The sequence below is a fragment of the Erpetoichthys calabaricus genome, chromosome 4 (assembly GCF_900747795.2).
Source record: "Erpetoichthys calabaricus chromosome 4, fErpCal1.3, whole genome shotgun sequence".
In the NCBI taxonomy this organism is placed as follows: Eukaryota; Metazoa; Chordata; class Cladistia; order Polypteriformes; family Polypteridae; genus Erpetoichthys; species Erpetoichthys calabaricus.
Genome location: NC_041397.2, coordinates 172151180 through 172168134, shown reverse-complemented (window position 1 = coordinate 172168134; position 16955 = coordinate 172151180). Strand labels below are relative to the sequence as shown.

The 16955-nt window shown below is 40.3% G+C and overlaps 2 protein-coding genes across 2 annotated transcripts in view; one reads left to right on the top strand and one right to left on the bottom strand.

The window, feature by feature from the left end:
* rpl24 (ribosomal protein L24) overlaps nt 1-16955 on the top strand; it is a 730678-nt gene that overhangs the window by 338089 nt on the left and 375634 nt on the right. The window lies entirely within an intron of this gene.
* ubac2 (UBA domain containing 2) overlaps nt 1-16955 on the bottom strand; it is a 335736-nt gene that overhangs the window by 43136 nt on the left and 275645 nt on the right. The gene's annotated exons all lie outside the window — the stretch shown is intronic.

The following is a 16955-nucleotide window of genomic DNA, read 5'->3' as shown; positions in this document are numbered from 1 at the left end:
TTTACTGAAAACTGTAGGTTTACACAATACTGTTCGATGATTTCCTTTAGCCCAAAGCCTCACAAGTCTGTGTCTCAATTATTCATTGCCAAATAGAAGAGAACAATAAATATTTTTTTATTACCAAGACCGAAATTGCCTTGGAAGAACTCTAGTGTTATGTAGCAATGCTGTAGCTCTGCTCATGTTTATTATTCCATCCACTCTCCACACCTATTCTTTTTGGATCACAGTTGGAGCGAGTTTTTTTTTTTATATTAAATCAGGTATTTAGTTTTGTTAATTTATTTACCCAATTACAGATATTCACCCAAGGGCAAGATCTATTTTGCAGCGACAACCTGGATAACCTGCCCATGGTTCGAGTGTTCAGTAATGTGCTAAGTGTTACTGAGGTTGGTAGCAGCTTTGCTGTATGTAGTATAAATTTAAGTAAAAAACTTGTTTTCTTTTTTGTATGGTAGTCTGTGGTTTTGGTGGTTTAAGTATTAGATCTTCCTGTGTTCATGTAAGCAGCCACACATATCTCTGTGAGATACTTAGTTTACAACAAATAACACCTCGCACAGTCACTCTCTGCCTTTCTCTCAACATCAGCAAACCAAATAAGTCCATCTTTCCTCACTGCAAGATTTATCATCTCAACAATATTTGCTATTATACTCTATAAACAAAATCAGAACTACAAATAACAGCAGTCCTTACTACAGAAAGAAGTAATTAAAACAAATGCCTCTATTAACTACTCAGATATGGTTAGAAAGAGAATGTGCCTCTAATGTAAATGTCTATCCATTTCTAAAACTGGGTCTTCCATTGTGGTGTGTTGGGGAACTGAAGCCTATACATTCAAAGCAGGGTTCACCTCCAGATAAAATGCCAGTCAATCATAGGATAAACGCATACAAGCACCCACAGTAACTCGGAGCTATTCAACATTCAACCATTAATTCCAATAAGGCATCATAAATGTCACACTGTACCTAATAGCTGTTGTTGACCATGTTCTACCTTTACTGCCACAGTTTAGCCTTTTTGTGTATTTGATAATGTGTAGTGTTTGGCTTATGCTGAACATGGTATTAGTCTGATGGCCAAAAAGCTAATCAGACTATATAACCTTCTCCTAGCTGAGTTCATTGTCTTCCATATGCCTACTGGCAAACATGTGCATTTTTGTTAACATTGTGTTTTTCTTTGCCACTTGGAGTTCTCCCACAGGAGAAGCCCTATGCAGAGGGGTGCACCTTGCCTCCTTACCTGTTTGTACTTTCACAGACAGAATACTATCAAGGTACAGGAATTATTTTGGTGAGTAGGCATTTTAAGAACCTGTTGAATGTCATGTGGTCAGATTGTGAATTAACACCTCCAAATCTCGTCCACTGTCAAGAGAAAAAAATGCTTTCTCTCATTCTCTTCAGGTATGGGGGAAGCAGCTGTTACTAGTGGGAGCATTTCAAGGTCTGGAGTTATGTTAATGAATAAAAGTAGAGGGGATCTTCAAAACTGCACAAGATTTACACAACAAAAAAATTACAAACCCAACTCACTATCAGTCAGGTGTTAATGCAGGTACAGAACTAGGACCTATGATTGCATATTTCACAAGATGTTAATATAAAAATAATTACAACTAGCAAGTTATTTCAGTTTGTTGGAGTTTAAGGGAATTTCCAAACACACCCGGACACACGCATACACACACACACACACGTGTGTGTGATATGACACAAAGGTTTATTCAAAATCAAACGTTAGACATTTTCTCTGAGCTACTATGATACTTTCTGCATAGCATTAAAAATGAACCTCCACTAACTGGTGCATAACTGTGATATAAAATTTATAAATGTAATGCCTGACTATGGATGCAATGATATTACTAGTTGGTAATCATATCTGTTCGATTATTCCTCCTAAGTGCTTGTACCCACTATCGGCTTCACAATATGGCTTTCCCAAAGTATAAGACAGGCACTCCTCCCACGCAGTGGAAAAGGCAAAAAAATAGCCAGTGTAACCACCAGGGGACTTGCCAGCTCCCCAAAACCCAACACAACAGACATAGGCACAAGTCCAGCACACACAAGGCTTTTATTAAAGTGTGGGAAACGCTTTCCCTTTTGTTTCCCAACTGCAGCACAGTTAATAAGCACAGCTCCCAGTGTGGAGTAAGGTAGCTGCTTTTATAGAGCATACGGAAGTGTTCCAGGTGTCCTGTGATCTCCTTTCCAAGGGTACTTCCAGGTGTGACAGTAGGCACGTCAAAGACATGTCAAAAATCAAATTGAAAGCAGTGCACAGCTATAAATAGAAAACATAACCACTCATTAGAGGAAATAATTATTGGTCAGTGCATAGAAAATTGGTTTTGACCATCTGCACAATGGAGCAGTAGAAAAGCTCATACCCAGGTTCAGCATATTAATGACCATGACAAGGGTCACGAAAAGGTGAAAACCAGTTACCTAAATGCTTCCTTCAGCTAGGGCTGTTACATGCTGATGTGAATTTTTGTGATTTTTTCAGTGCTTTATTAAAAATTCTAAACTGAATGGAAAGTTTCAGATTTTGCTGCACAGCTTCCTGTTACTCCAGCGTTCACAATATGACTACAGTTGGAGGACTGGCCTCAACCTAAACAAGAGTAATCATGTTCCTCCAGCTGAGAAAGCTGTGCCCATCTTTTCTGGAAATAAACTGTGAGAAATGCTTATAGCTCAGATGCTGTCATTTAGAGCAGAAATGTGAACACTACAGTACCAATTATGCATTTCAAGTGGAGATGATGAATTCAACCAGTTCATCTGTGAAATACATAAAGACAAACAGTGCCCAATTTATAGAAAAGACAATAACACTTTTAACCAATCACGTTGTTGACCAAGTTCACCCCTCCCACAATTAATTTTTTGACAAATCACAAATAATACTGTAGAAGAATCCCAAGTGATAAGTAGCCCCAATATGTGCAACAGCACAATAAATCAATTTTCTAGGAGAATGTAATGAAAAATTTAAAGCCATCATAATAAAAACGAACGTGTCAAGTAGCCAAGGATAGCCTCTGTATTGAGTATGTATTTCCACTGAAATACAATAAAGCTCAGTGACTAAAAGTAAAAAAAAAATCAGAAAATAGACTAACGACAAGCAGTATATACCTGTTACTATGGATAACATAATTTTTGGACTTATGTCCAAGCCACTTCAGAGGAGTCCAAAGCACAATATGAAAGGTTTCATTACTTATGGGGGATACCTTGAGAATAAAGCAAAAAACTGTTTTACAGGAATTCTAAATAATGGATAGGAAGACAGAGACCAGTTTGAATTGAATGTTATTGATAAGCTAAATATTCTTTTAATGTATGACTGACAACATGAATCGCACAATAGCAAGTGTCAGATACATAAAAAACTTGATTAAAAAAATACTTTAAAGTGTATTAGAAAATGAAGGCATTCTGAATAAGCTCAGTTTACTGGTTGATGTAATTATTGATGATAAAAAATGATTGGATTTTAATTTTAATAGCACTGGTTAAGCATTGTGTTTTTCAAATATTGAAATGTACAGTAAATGCCATTAAACAAATTTAGTATATGCACATGAAGCTCAACTAAGTATTTAGATTAGATTCAATATACTTTATTAATTCCAAGGGAAAATTTAGATGCATAGAGCAGCAGAAACATAAAAAGCAAAGATCAAGTCTAACAGGACAAACAATACAATCAATCAACAAATAATAATTATATTGTGATAAAGGCACTATATTGGTGCCGACCCAACACAGACTGACACCAGAGGCACGGGCAAAATAAACACAAAGTCTTTATTTTCTTCAGCCATGGGACGTCTTCCCCATGTCCCACTGGTCCTACACAGTGCCCAAACACAAATTCAAAGTAAATCATACCCCAAATCACACTCTTCTTTCCTCCACTCCTCCAAGGGCAGCTTCGTCCTCCTCCTCTCAACTCTGGCGCCCTGTGTAGTGGTTGCAGGCTCCCTTTATAGCCCACCCAGAAGTGCTTCAGGTGGTAATTAACTTAAATTAGGCTGCACTAAAACAGGCCCCGATGCAACCCAGGAGGGCTGCCACCAAGTGTTCCGGGGGACGTAGCGTGCACCCCATGGCTGCTCCCCCAGATCCAGTGTTGAAGGGGCGTCCCGGCCGTCTGCCACAATATACTGTGGTGCAATTGCAAAATTAACTTAAAGAGTAAAAGTATTTAGTATGGGATGTCAGGAGGAAACATTAAATTCCCAAATAGCAGAGGGCAGAAAAAATCCCCAGAGGTGCTTCTTAGAATACCAAGGAAGAATGAGCCAGAGGCTAAAAGTGCTCCAGTAGAGCGCCTTCCGTAGAGGATGGAGATGATTTTTAAAAATGGCATCTAATTTTGCCATCATCCTTTTTTTTACAACAGTGTCCAGCTTCCAGTGTGTCCAGAGATAGCCTTTGATGGACCAGGCTTTCCAGATAAGGTATGTATAATGATCATTGTACATAAGCTCTAAAACACACTCTGAATTCACCCCAAAAGTCAAAAAATCCTCCTTTTGTTACCACATGGGGAAGTACTTCCATCAAAAATGAAGTTCAGGTCCTGATTTATATGTGTTACTATTAATTAAATTGAATAAATATAATATTTTCAAATGGCAACTCTCTAGCAATTACAGTATACAAAAGATGGATATTTCAAGTCTTATGTCCAAATCAATGGGAAATTATCATACCTTTTTTATATTAGAGTTAATTGAAATTTGGTGATATTTTAGCTTTTTAATAAAAGCTGCATAATTGTTTTCTCCCTTCACTGTTAATAAAATTCTTGCTATTAGTACTGGCTGTCAAAATGGAACTGGTCAGGCTGGGAACATAACATGCTTAATGAATGAAATAATGAATGAATTAAATATTTGAACTACTGTGTTCTATTTAACTACTTGACATGCATCAGAGGTTGCATGGTTGTATAGTAAATAATGAATTTGTCTCAGAGCCCACAAGGACCAGGATTCAGTTTCCTATGTAAACACTGTATATGCACATCTCACATATTCTCCCCATACTACAGGGGTTAAAGTAGTCTTGGCTTCCTCCCTTATCCCAAAGCTTTATTGAGTTAACTTGTTAACCTAAATTCGGTCACTGTGAGTTAGTATGGAGGGCATGTCACACTTTGGGTGTTGGCCTGAAGTTGTTAGAACAAACTGTGACTCTCCATGAGTCTGTGATGGTTTTCTACAACACTGAAATTTCAATGTAATATGTTTTGTGGAAGACCATTCAGAATTCAGTTAAAACAACTTCGCAATGAGCAAAGGAAGTGGTATGCTGGGGCATAACATCCATATGCACTTGACTAGAGTTCCTCTTTTGTTCCCCTGGGTAAGGAAAAATTGATACTAAGCAACTTTATTTGACATGTTTATGAAAACCAATTCCAAATTCAAATTAAAGTTAATTTGTCATGTGGAACCAGCACATTAAAATTTGTATGTTCCTGTTCCCCAGTAACAATAAGAGTAAAAAAGGGAATTAAAAACATTACATTAGTATGTGATATGTACTACGCAATAAAGAATGAAAAAGCATGCAATTTACAACATCATGCAATTTTGTGCAATATGTGGCAATCCTGTTGTAAACTGACTTTCACACAGGCGGGGATGTTGATATGAGGACTTAAACTAATTAATAAATAAATAAATACATAAAGAGACATAGGAAGACTGCCGGTGGCACTTCAAGGTCAGGTGACAAGGGAGCACGACTCTAGCCGTCTGAAGCACCAGACTAGCCTGTGCCACATAAAAAAAACACACTTTTAGCACTGAGAAGTAATAGGGATTGTATTGTGGGAAAAATAAGAGCACTTTTGAACAGCTACGTCAGTTGGCAAGATAAACAAAGATTAATAAATAACCAAATAAAAGATAATGGAAGAAGCTGACCATAAATCAGAGGAATGAGCTATGAGTTCCGAGCAGCCACCAGCTTGGCTGAAAACATTATTTGAGCACCAGGTCCAGAAGTTTAAAAAAAATTTATCACCAATATTGCAGAAAAGCGAGGGTACAATGAGAACTTTTCAGGATGCTAGGTTCAGTACCCCAGTAGCTCCTGAAGGCCCAGAAGTGTTTTCCATAACATTTGAAAGACTAAGGTCCAGGTTGCCGTCTGCTTCCTCACCTTCAATGCTGTCCATGTATGAAAGCGTACCCAGACCTGCACTGACAACAGTAGAGCAATAGTTTGCTTCTGAGTTAGAAGTCATTTACCAGTGATCTCGCATCTCCAGTCCTGCCATGGACCCTACTTCAGAACCCATTGTGTATCCCCGTATCTTTAATAAGAGAGCTATAGCACCACCATCCACCACAACCAGGAGTCGGCCTGATAGATCATTCACCTATTCTGGAGAATGGCAGGCCCAGCCACCTGCCCCAGGAAAATAATGACAACACTACTGTACAGGAAGGCCCAAACATCTACTACCACCACCATGGACACTGCCCTGCAACATCATGCTGCACAACAGCAAAGCTAGCCAAATCTGATGGAAAAGAAGACTGGGAGATGTTTTTTGTTCCTTTCGAGAGGGCAGCACAGAGGCATGCATGGACTGGGGCTGAATGAGTGGATCGGCTGTGTGAAAGACTCAGAGGGCCAGCTATGCGTTATGTGTGTTCACTGCCTGAACACATTCGAGAAGACTATGCCCTTCTGGTGGAGCAGCTGATCCAGCGGTTTGGACAGGTGGACCCAACGACCATTCGCCAAAGACTTGGTGAACATAAGTAGTCTGGGGCAGAGTTTGCAGAGTGTTTTGTCTTGGTATATTACTCTACTTTCTCCTTTTGTATTATTAATATTGTCAGAATGCTTCAAATCTCACAGACTTACAGTCATATGAAAAAGTTTGGGAACCCCTCTTAATTCTTTGGATTTTTGTTTATCATTGGTTGAGCTTTCAAAGTAGCAACTTCTTTTTAATATATGACATGCCTTATAGAAACAGTATTATTTCAGCAGTGACATTAAGTTTATTGGATTAACAGAAAATATGCAATATTCATCATAACAAAATTAGACAGGTGCATAAATTTGGGCGCCCCAACAGAGATATTACATCAATAATTATTTGAGCCTCCTTTTTCAAATATAACAGCCTCTAGACGCTTCCTATAGCCTTTGATGAGTGTCTGGGTTCTGGATGGAGGTATTTTTGACCATTCTTCCATACAAAATCTCTCAAGTTCAGTTAAATTTGATGGCTGCCAAGCATGGACAGCCTGCTTCAAATCATCCCATAGATTTTCGATGATATTCAAGTCAGGGGACTGTGACGGCCATTCCAGAACATTGTACTTCTCCCTCTGCATGAATGCCTTTGTAGATTTTGAACTGTGTTTTGGGTCATTGTCTTGTTGGAATATCCAACCCCTGCGTAACTTCAACTGTGTGACTGATGCTTGAACATTATCCTAAAGAATTTGTTGACATTGGGTTGAATTCATCCGACCCTCGACTTTATCAAGGGCCCCAGTCCCTGAACTAGCCACACAGCCCCACAAGCATGATGGAACCTCCACCAAATTTGACAGACAGGTGTTTTTCTTGGAATGCGGTGTTCTTCTTCCGCCATGCAAAGCACTTTTTGTTATGACCAAATAACTCAATTCAATTTTTGTCTCATCAGTCCAAAGCAGTTTGTTCCAAAATGAATCTGGCTTGTCTAAATGAGCATTTGCATACAACAAGCAACTCTGTTTGTGGTGTGAGTGCAGAAAGGGCTTCTTTCTCATCACTCTGCCATACAGATGTTCTTTGTGCAAATTGTGCTGAATTGTAGAACGATGTACAGATACACCATCTGCAGCAAGATGTTCTCGCAGGTCTTTGGAGGTGATCTGTGGGTTGTCTGTAACCTTCCTCACAATCCTGCGCATATGCCGCTCTTGTATTTTTCTTTGCCTGCCAGACCTGGGTTTAACAGCAACTGTGCCTGTGGCCTTCCATTTCCTGATTACATTCCTTACAGTTGAAACTGACAGTTTAAACCTCTGAGATAGCTTTTTGTAGCCTTCCCCTGAACCATGATACTGAACAATCTTTGTTTTCAGATCTTTTGAGAATTGCTTTGTGGATCCCATGGTGTCACTCTTCAGAGGAGAGTCAAAGGGAAGCACAACTTGCAATTGACCACCTTAAATACCGTTTCTCATGATTGGACACACCTGTCTATGAAGTTCACAGGCTTATCGAGCTAATCCAACCAATTTGGTGTTTCAAGTGATCAATATTGACCAGTTACATGCATTCAAATCAGCAAAACTACAAGGGGACCCAAATTTTTGCACAGCCAGTTTTTCACATTTGATTAAATTTCATACAACTAAATACTGCTTCACTAAAAATCTTTGTTTGGAAAACACCCCAGTACTCAGATGTTCCTAGGAAATGAAAGACATACCACTGTTATCTTTTTTGTTGAAAGTAGAGTAAATTATTATGCAGGCTGAGAGGGGTTTCCAAACTTTTTCATATGACTGTACCACTGTTTATAAGGTATTGTACCATATAACTTCTACCCACCTTCCCTTCTACATTTATAACCTCAGGCAATTAGGTGTAGCAAAAGACAAGCAGGAGTTAAGTTACACTTTAAATAATGTATTATTGATAATATTCATAAATAATTACAATATGCAAAGGACATTTCCCCTTGGGATTAATAAAGTATCTATCTATCTATCTATCTACATTTGAATATTGGCAACCATACAACCTGATAAATGGTGATGTGCAGTTTCAGGCGGCGCACAGACTTGTTAGTTACTTAAAATGTCTCTAGTTAAGTCCTCATTTTTGGTCTGCTTTCCTGAGAACAGGCCATATGCATGTCTCAATATGGCTGCTGAGCTGTGCTCTTCATATTGTTGTCCTTTTCAGTTCATGGTGTGTGATGGTCTTTCATCAGTATGGTAAGAGAGAGAGAGGGTGAGGTAAAGCAAGCAAATGTATAGGTTTTCTGTCCAACCCCTAGAGCTAATAGGGCGTCATGGTACTTAAAGGCGTCTGATACAAGCCAGTTCCAAACAGCCATACTTCAGACCAATGGGGGACAGAACACCCCCCCAAAAACCATATGTTAAAGTAAAGCTTGGCAGCCCGGCTTTCCTGTGGGGGTTGATGGGAGTTATGCAGAGAAATATTAGCCAAACTTGTTTGAGGCACTTCCCCCAACCCTGTCAAGTTACAAATAAAGACATACAAAATATTTATCAACTTGTATGCAAAATTTCACATCACAACACAGAGGAAGTGTGTCGTCTAGTGACATTAGCATATCCTGGAGTAAATTTGGACCTGCAGGACCAGTTAGCTGCTGATATTTTCCTGAAGGGGCTTATGAAGTCATGAATAAAAATCCAACAACACTATCTGAAGCACAAAGGTTGGTTGAGGTGCATGTACATAATTACAGAGCAACACTTGGCAGAGACCCTGAGGCAAGGGGACGGGTTAGATGTGTTTACTGGGGCGATGAGGACATGGATGTTACTACAAATACTGCCCTATGTCCTCAAGAAAACCCTAGTCAACTACCTGTGACCAGGGAGCAGATTCAAGATATACTTAATAAAGTGGAGAGACTTCAAGTAACTCTGCATGATGCCCTAAATCACAGTGGGCCCCTTTCACATGTGCCACTCCCAAACCCAAGAGACAAATCATCCAGTATATGACCTGCAATGGACCGAGGAATGGCCAGTGCATGCCAGCCATCTAGCCCTAGCAGAACGACTCGGCTTTGTTCACCAAGCCCATCTTCCGCTGGCAAAGAAGTTTGCTACTCCTGTGGTGAAGAAGGCCACTTCAGGCGCGAGTGCAGAAAGTCAGAGATACAAGTTAACTAGTCTCCCAGATGATTCATGTCCCAGAGACTGTGATGGAATTGTTAACAGGCTGACCAACTCATCTGTTGCCAGTGTGGGAAAGATGGCTGCACCAAAACCCAGCCTATATATTTCAGTCACCATAAAAAATTTGCCTATTCAAGCTATTGTGGATAGGGAGAACTATCAGCCTCCACAATAGTGCTGCTATGTAATGCAGAGTCAGGAAAGGAGTTGGTTGCTATAAAAGGGACAATAGTGAAGTTAAACATTGGTGGCAAGTCATGGAGATGAGAGGTCTGTTGCTCCTATCCAAGATCAGCTTCTCCTAGGATTAGATTTCATGTTGGCCACGAACATGACCATTCATGCAGGAGGCAAGGTCTTCATTGGAGGTGAACCAGTGCCCACTCATATAGTGGGAGAGGCTATAGGAGAGTATGCTGTATCCTGCGTACATCTAGAGCACGCTTCAACTTGATGTATGGGGGACTGTTGAAGAGCCAAGGCCTGGTGTTACAGCAGTACTGGAGCCAACAAGTTTAGCAGATGGCATATCTTCCGTTAGTGTGCTGGTTCAGATGGAAAACTGTATACCTGTTTGTCTGTGCAATCCTTCACTACGGGAGGCAGACCTTTCACAGGGCACATGTCTGGGAGTCCTCATAGGGACTGAACCACTCTTACTTACAAAACCATCCAGTTCAGAACTGAATCAACAGGCCCCTAAACATCCTTCAATAATACGGAGAATCCAGTCACCAAGTCCTTTGGACCTCCCTTCATACCTTCACAGCCTATACACTGCCTCTAGTGAAGATCTCACCCTAGCCCAACAAGAACAGATTGCCACCTTACTTTAAATTACCAGTCAATATTTGCAGCCACTGACCAGGAACTGGGGCATTTCTCTGCCATCACACACCACATTGACACAAGTGATGCCCGACCTGTACGTCAGCCTCCAAGACACACAGGCTTAGGATTCCAGGAAGAAAAGCAGCTACATCTACAGGCAATGCTGGATGCAGGAGTTGCATCCCCTCAAAGTCTGAATGGGCATCACCAGTTGTTCTCATTCGGAAAAAGTATGGTGGAGTCAGATGGTGTATTGACTATCGAAAGTTGAATGAACTGACTACCCACTCCCAAAGATAGAGGAATGCCTAGACACAAAGGGAGGAGCCACAGTGTTCTCCACCCTCAACATGCAATGTGGGTATTGGCAGATAGAGGTACAAGCAGAGAATAGGAGAAAGACTGCCTTCAGAACCAAGTATTGGCTGTACGAATATACTCGTATGCCATTTGGATTATGTAATGCGCTTAGTACCTTTCAAAGGGCAATGGAGCTGGTGTTACAAGGATTGCAATGGCAGACTCTTTTAGTTTACCTGGATGATGTAATTGTTTTAGGCAACAGTGTTGAACAGGGACTTCAGAATCTTACAGATTCTTACAGCATCTCCAAAGATATCGATTAAAATTAAAACTCAAAGTATCATCTTCTTAAGAAGGAAGTTTTGTTTCTGGGGCACATAGTGAGGAGGCAAGGCACTGCCACTAACCCAGCTCTCATACATGATGTACAAAATTGGAATACACCCACAAGTATCAAGGAGCTACAGACATTCCTTGGACTTTGCAACTATTACCGGCGATTTGTACCAGCATTGGCAGAAATTGCCAGTTCAATGACTCAGCTCTTGCAGAAAGGAGTCAAATTCAAATGTAGTGAGACTCAGCAGCTAGCATTCGAGAAGCTGAAGAAATACTTGACAACAGCACTAATATTGCTTACCCCCTGCCTGAAAGGACTCTTATACTAGATACAGATGCTTCCAACTTTAGCATTGGTACAGTTCTTTCCCAGCTGCAAGAGGGAGTTGAAAGGGTAATTGCATATGCCAGCTCATGCTTACAAAGCACCCAGCAGTGTTACTGCACAACAAGAAAGGAGCTGTTTGCTTTGTTAATGTTTACAAGGCACTTCAGACATTATTTTCTTGGCTGTTGTTTTCTAATTCGTACTGATCATAACAGTATCACTTGGCTCTTCTGATTCAGACATCCAGAAAGACAGTTGGCCCACTGGTTAGAGGAGCTCAACCAGTATGACTTCCAAATTGAACATCGTGAAGGTACTGTATACAACATGACAATGCCCTTTCCAGGAAGGAAGTGGAGTCCACATGTGAGTGCTACCAAGCTGGAAAAGATCCTGACAGCCTGCTATGTGGAGGCTGAACATATTGTCAAAAGCTGCAACGGCAGTGGTGTCGCTTCAACAGTGATGTGGATGATGTGATTCCTCTTGCAGTGCAGCAAAGTTTACTAGGGAGTGGGCACACTGAAAATAAAGTCTCAACTAAGACAAATTCAATAGGAGACCACAATGAACTCCAGGAAGCATTTCAACTACTGGGTGTGCCAGAAACTAACTGGATTCCAGAATTCAGCAAGCAGCAGTTGGAGGAGGAACAGAGGAAGGATCCTACTCTTTCCATTCTTCACTGATGGAAGGATCAAGGAGAGCTTCCTGCCCAGAAAGAAGTCTCACTTGAGAGCCCAGTCATTCGCAAATATTGGTTGTGCTGGCCACAGGCTAAACACAATCAAGGGGTTCTCTACTACCACTGGGAGGGCACACTAGAAATGCCTTCTTCCCTTCAACTGTTAGTGCCTCAGTCTCTACAAGCAGAAGTCATCCATTTCTGCCATAGCCCACCACAGTCCGGCCATCTTGGAGAAGGGAAGACACTTAATAGGGTGCGACAACATTACTACTGGGAGGGTATGAAACCTGATATTTGTCTTTTTGTTAAGAAATGTAAGCAATGGCAAGCTTGTAGACCTGTTGGGGCAATAGGAAGAACCCCCCTACAAATGTATCAGGTAGGGGCGCCCATGAATTGCTTACATATTGATGTGCTGGGGCCCTTTACAGTCTCCAGTTTGGGCAATAAATACATCCTGGTAATGATGGATCAGTTCACACGATGGGTGGAGGCCTTCCCATTCCAAATCAAAGTCCTAAAACTACTGCCAAGACATTAGTGTATAAATTCATTGCACATTTTGGAACCCTGCTGGAAATTCATACTAATCAAGGCCGTAATTTTGAAAGTGACCTGTTCACAGAAGTTTGCCATCTTTGCAGATGACAAAAACAAGGACTACTCCATACCATCCCTTCTGCAATGGTCAGGTGGAACACTTTAACAGAACCCTCTTACAGATGGTTTGGTGCTATGTTGATGAAAACCAATTTTCAAAAAGAATTGGGACCAGCACTTGCCTCTACTCACTTCTGAATGCCAAAGTTCACTATATATAATTACTGGGTTCATTCAAATTGTCTAATGCTGGGCAGAGAAGTCCACCAGTCCCATGCTGCCTCCCTAGGCATTGCCCAGGCTAATGCAAAGAGGTCTGAAATCCCCGAGTATGTGAAAAATTTTGAGGAAGGTATGCATCAGGCACAGGAGATGGTCAGGAAGCACCTAAAGGTGACACAGATTCAGCAGAAGAAGACATATGACTTGCGGCTAAGGAGCATCCTTATAAGGATGGTGATTTAGTATATGTGAGGGACAGTACAAAGAAGGTGGGTCACAGTCTAAAGCTACAGGCGCCATGGCATGGACCTCAGGTTATTACTAAATGCCTTGGCCCAGGTCTGTATCAGGTCCGGGATCAGCACAATTCAAAGGTGTTGCATCATGATCGCCTACTTCCATACACTACTGACAGTGTTCCAGTGTGGATGAGGAGGCTACACCATTCTGTGCTGGAAGGCAATATGGAGGAGGGAGAACCCTTACAACCTGGCACATCCAACCAAAAGGAGGATTCGGGCCACATGCAGCTTCTCTCCAGTGAAAAGACTTGCAGCACACTAACACCCAAGAAAAGGCAGATAGCTGCCAGTTGTAGGCATCATAAAGAAAGATGTGAATTGCCAAATTCCCACAACCAATCTCATTCTGAAAATGATGCTCTGAACCTGCCATGTACCAGAGCAGGGAGGGCTATAAGAAAACCTGTCCGCTTCCAGAAGTAATAGAAAATAATTGGCCTTGTTGTGTTTTATAAAAAAAAATAAATAAATAAGATAGCTTAGTGTTAGTCACTTCTTAATAATGACTTATTCTGAGTATATAGCTAAGCCCATACAGTGCTGAAGAGCACAGCAGAAGGCTGGGGGTGGGGGGTTAAGTGTGGTGACCAGAAAAAGTTCAGGGCTGTTATTTTAACTGCTCTAAAGTTCATGGTGACTTTGACATGTGGTGATGTTGTTGTTTGCTCATAGGCTTGGTGTATGGCTGTACACTAAAAGCGCTCCGTACTCTGAGCTAGAGCAACGACCTGTTAAGCAGCTTCTATTTCATTAAATTCAATGCAAATGTATTGTTGAATAGGCAGCATGTTCTCCCCGTGTCTGCGTGGGTTTCCTCCGGGTGCTCCGGTTTCCTCCCACAGTCCAAAGACATGCTGATTAGGTGCATTGGCGATCCTAAATTGGCCCTATTGCGTGTGCTTGGTGTGTGTGTGTGTGTGTGTCCTGCGGTGGGTTGGCGTCCTGCCTGGAATTGGTTCCTGCCTTGCGCCCTGTGCTGGCTGGGATTGGCTCTAGCAGACCCCCCTGACCCTGTGTTACTATATAGTGGGTTGGAGAATGCCTGACTGACTGTATTGCTGAATAATTCTGGATAATGTTTAGTTAATTATTAAAGGCTTCCTGACGGATATCTTTGTCGTGGACCAGTTTTTTTTACCCATGCCGCACAGATGGCACAACAACATTTCAAGAGTAAAAACTGGTGCTGAGCTTCGAGCTTGGTCTTTGTAGCCACTGTATCATTAAACACACAGGTGAGAATAAGTTTGTATCCAGAATGATTAAAATAAAATATAAAAAAAGCATTAAGAATAAACCACTAGAATTAATAGTAAGCCAGCCTGTAAATGACCTTTCTGTCACGTTATTGTGTTATTACACTATGTAGAGAAAAGCCAAGCAAAATGACACTAGACAGTGATGTTATCAGTTAAGCACCACCCTAGACAGTAGTAATTAAAATTTAAAAGTGTCCTCTTATTCATCCAGAATTTTCTTAAGTTGTTTAACACTAAAATTCTCATGTGCTATTTTCACTATGACCTCAGAGTTGTGGGTGAAGCCATAGGTCATCACGTATTAAATTTTACAGGACAAGATCTGTGCTTGTAGCTTAAAATAATTAGGAGGATGAGGCTGTAACAAATACACAGCTATAGTAAATAAAAAGCATCACAAAAAAGACATCTTATCTATAAGATGGTTCAAGAAAAATATGCAGAGCTAAGAAGATAGAATCATTTCCTGAACATGGGCAAACTGAATAAGTTTGACTTTATTCTCTTTGTTAGTCTTTGCCTGATGTTGTATTGCAATTTTGTGAGCTTTGTCAAGTATCCTGTGATGGTACATGCTGTTAGTGTATATTACTGATCGAATAGGACAAGTTTGGCTAGGAACATAATGCACATATATATATTAACATATATTTGGTACAGATCTCTGACAAACTGATCGATATTATTATCAATCAGCTAAAGGTTACCAGCTCTAAGCAACTAATCCTAGATCAGAGGTGTCTAACTCCAGTCTTGGTGGGCCGCAGTGGCTGCAGCTTTTCATTCTAACCCTTTTCCTAATCAGTGAGCAGTTTTCACTGCCAATTAACTCCTTTTCCATTGATTTTATTTTTTCTAAGACCACCCTCAACATGTTTTGGTGACCTGAACAGACCAACATGACCGAGACTGTCACCTTTCTTTATTTTCAGATTAGCTGGTCATGTGGCAGCTTGTTTTGTGTCTCATTATTGTTTGGCTGCTCGTTAAGGAAAAAGAAACAACTATGGGGTCTGAGTCACGTCAATTAAAACTAAAGCAAATCAAGTTAATCAGCAGCAAAAATGGCTCACTAATTAAGAAGATGGTTAGGATGAAAACCTGCAGCCACTGCAGCCCACCAGGACCGGAGTTGGACACCCCTGTCCTAGATTTACATGCATTATAGAATTATATCTCATTACTACTCCTTTATTTCTTAAACATGAATAACTGCATGTCACGTGCAATAATTGGTAAGTCCATTGATAACAACACTGGTTTTGTGCTCATCACAAACTGAGAGGAGTTTGTATAAAGGAACAAACTAATCAGACCAATCAAAGGTCACAGCTTTGGAATTGTCAATAAAACAGTAGTACAGGAGGAGTGGGTTTTAGCCAAAGCAAAACAATACTGTATTTGTATTGTTATTTATCAGTTTCCAGGTTGTAGTGGCAATGGACAAGTTCAAGCTTCTGGGCCCCATCACCTGCAACATTCTACACAGTAAGAATGTGATTGTTTTCTTTCAAGTATCACTGTTTTCTTCTCAACTCCTTACCCTCTATTGTGTTTGAACATTCAGGTGCTGAAATAGTTAGATCTGCAGCTACCTATCTGTTTTTCTCATTCTATGAAATACCAACACCTTCCAGTAGCACATTGGCAATTCTGTTTTGGATTTTTTCTGGTTTTTGACTTTGCCGCTCTATTGAATTTTTGTCTGTGTTGAGGATTAAAATGTCTGCTTTTCAAGATTAAATATTTCCAGTTTTGCTTTTCTGTATTTTTGATTTTCACATTTTGAATATCATTTTGAGGCTTGTTATTAAAATGTCTTCTTCAGTTTAATAATTGTCTTTATTAATTAGGGGTCCCTTCCCCTTTGTTATTTTTAGATTATTGGTGTTTCTTGTTTTTTTTTTTTTTTTACATCTTGTTTTATTTTTACTTTATTTTCTTTTTTGTTAATCCTAAGAAATTCTTCATTTTTTAACTGCCTTACAGATTAACAAAAAAATAATTTGTGTTTGTGTCTTCAAAACAGTTCTCCGGTTTTGACCATTCCTTTGTGCATAACCAAACTCATCAAACAACACACTGATAAAAAAAAATCACCAGAGAGACTTCTTTCTGAAATCATCAAATTTTC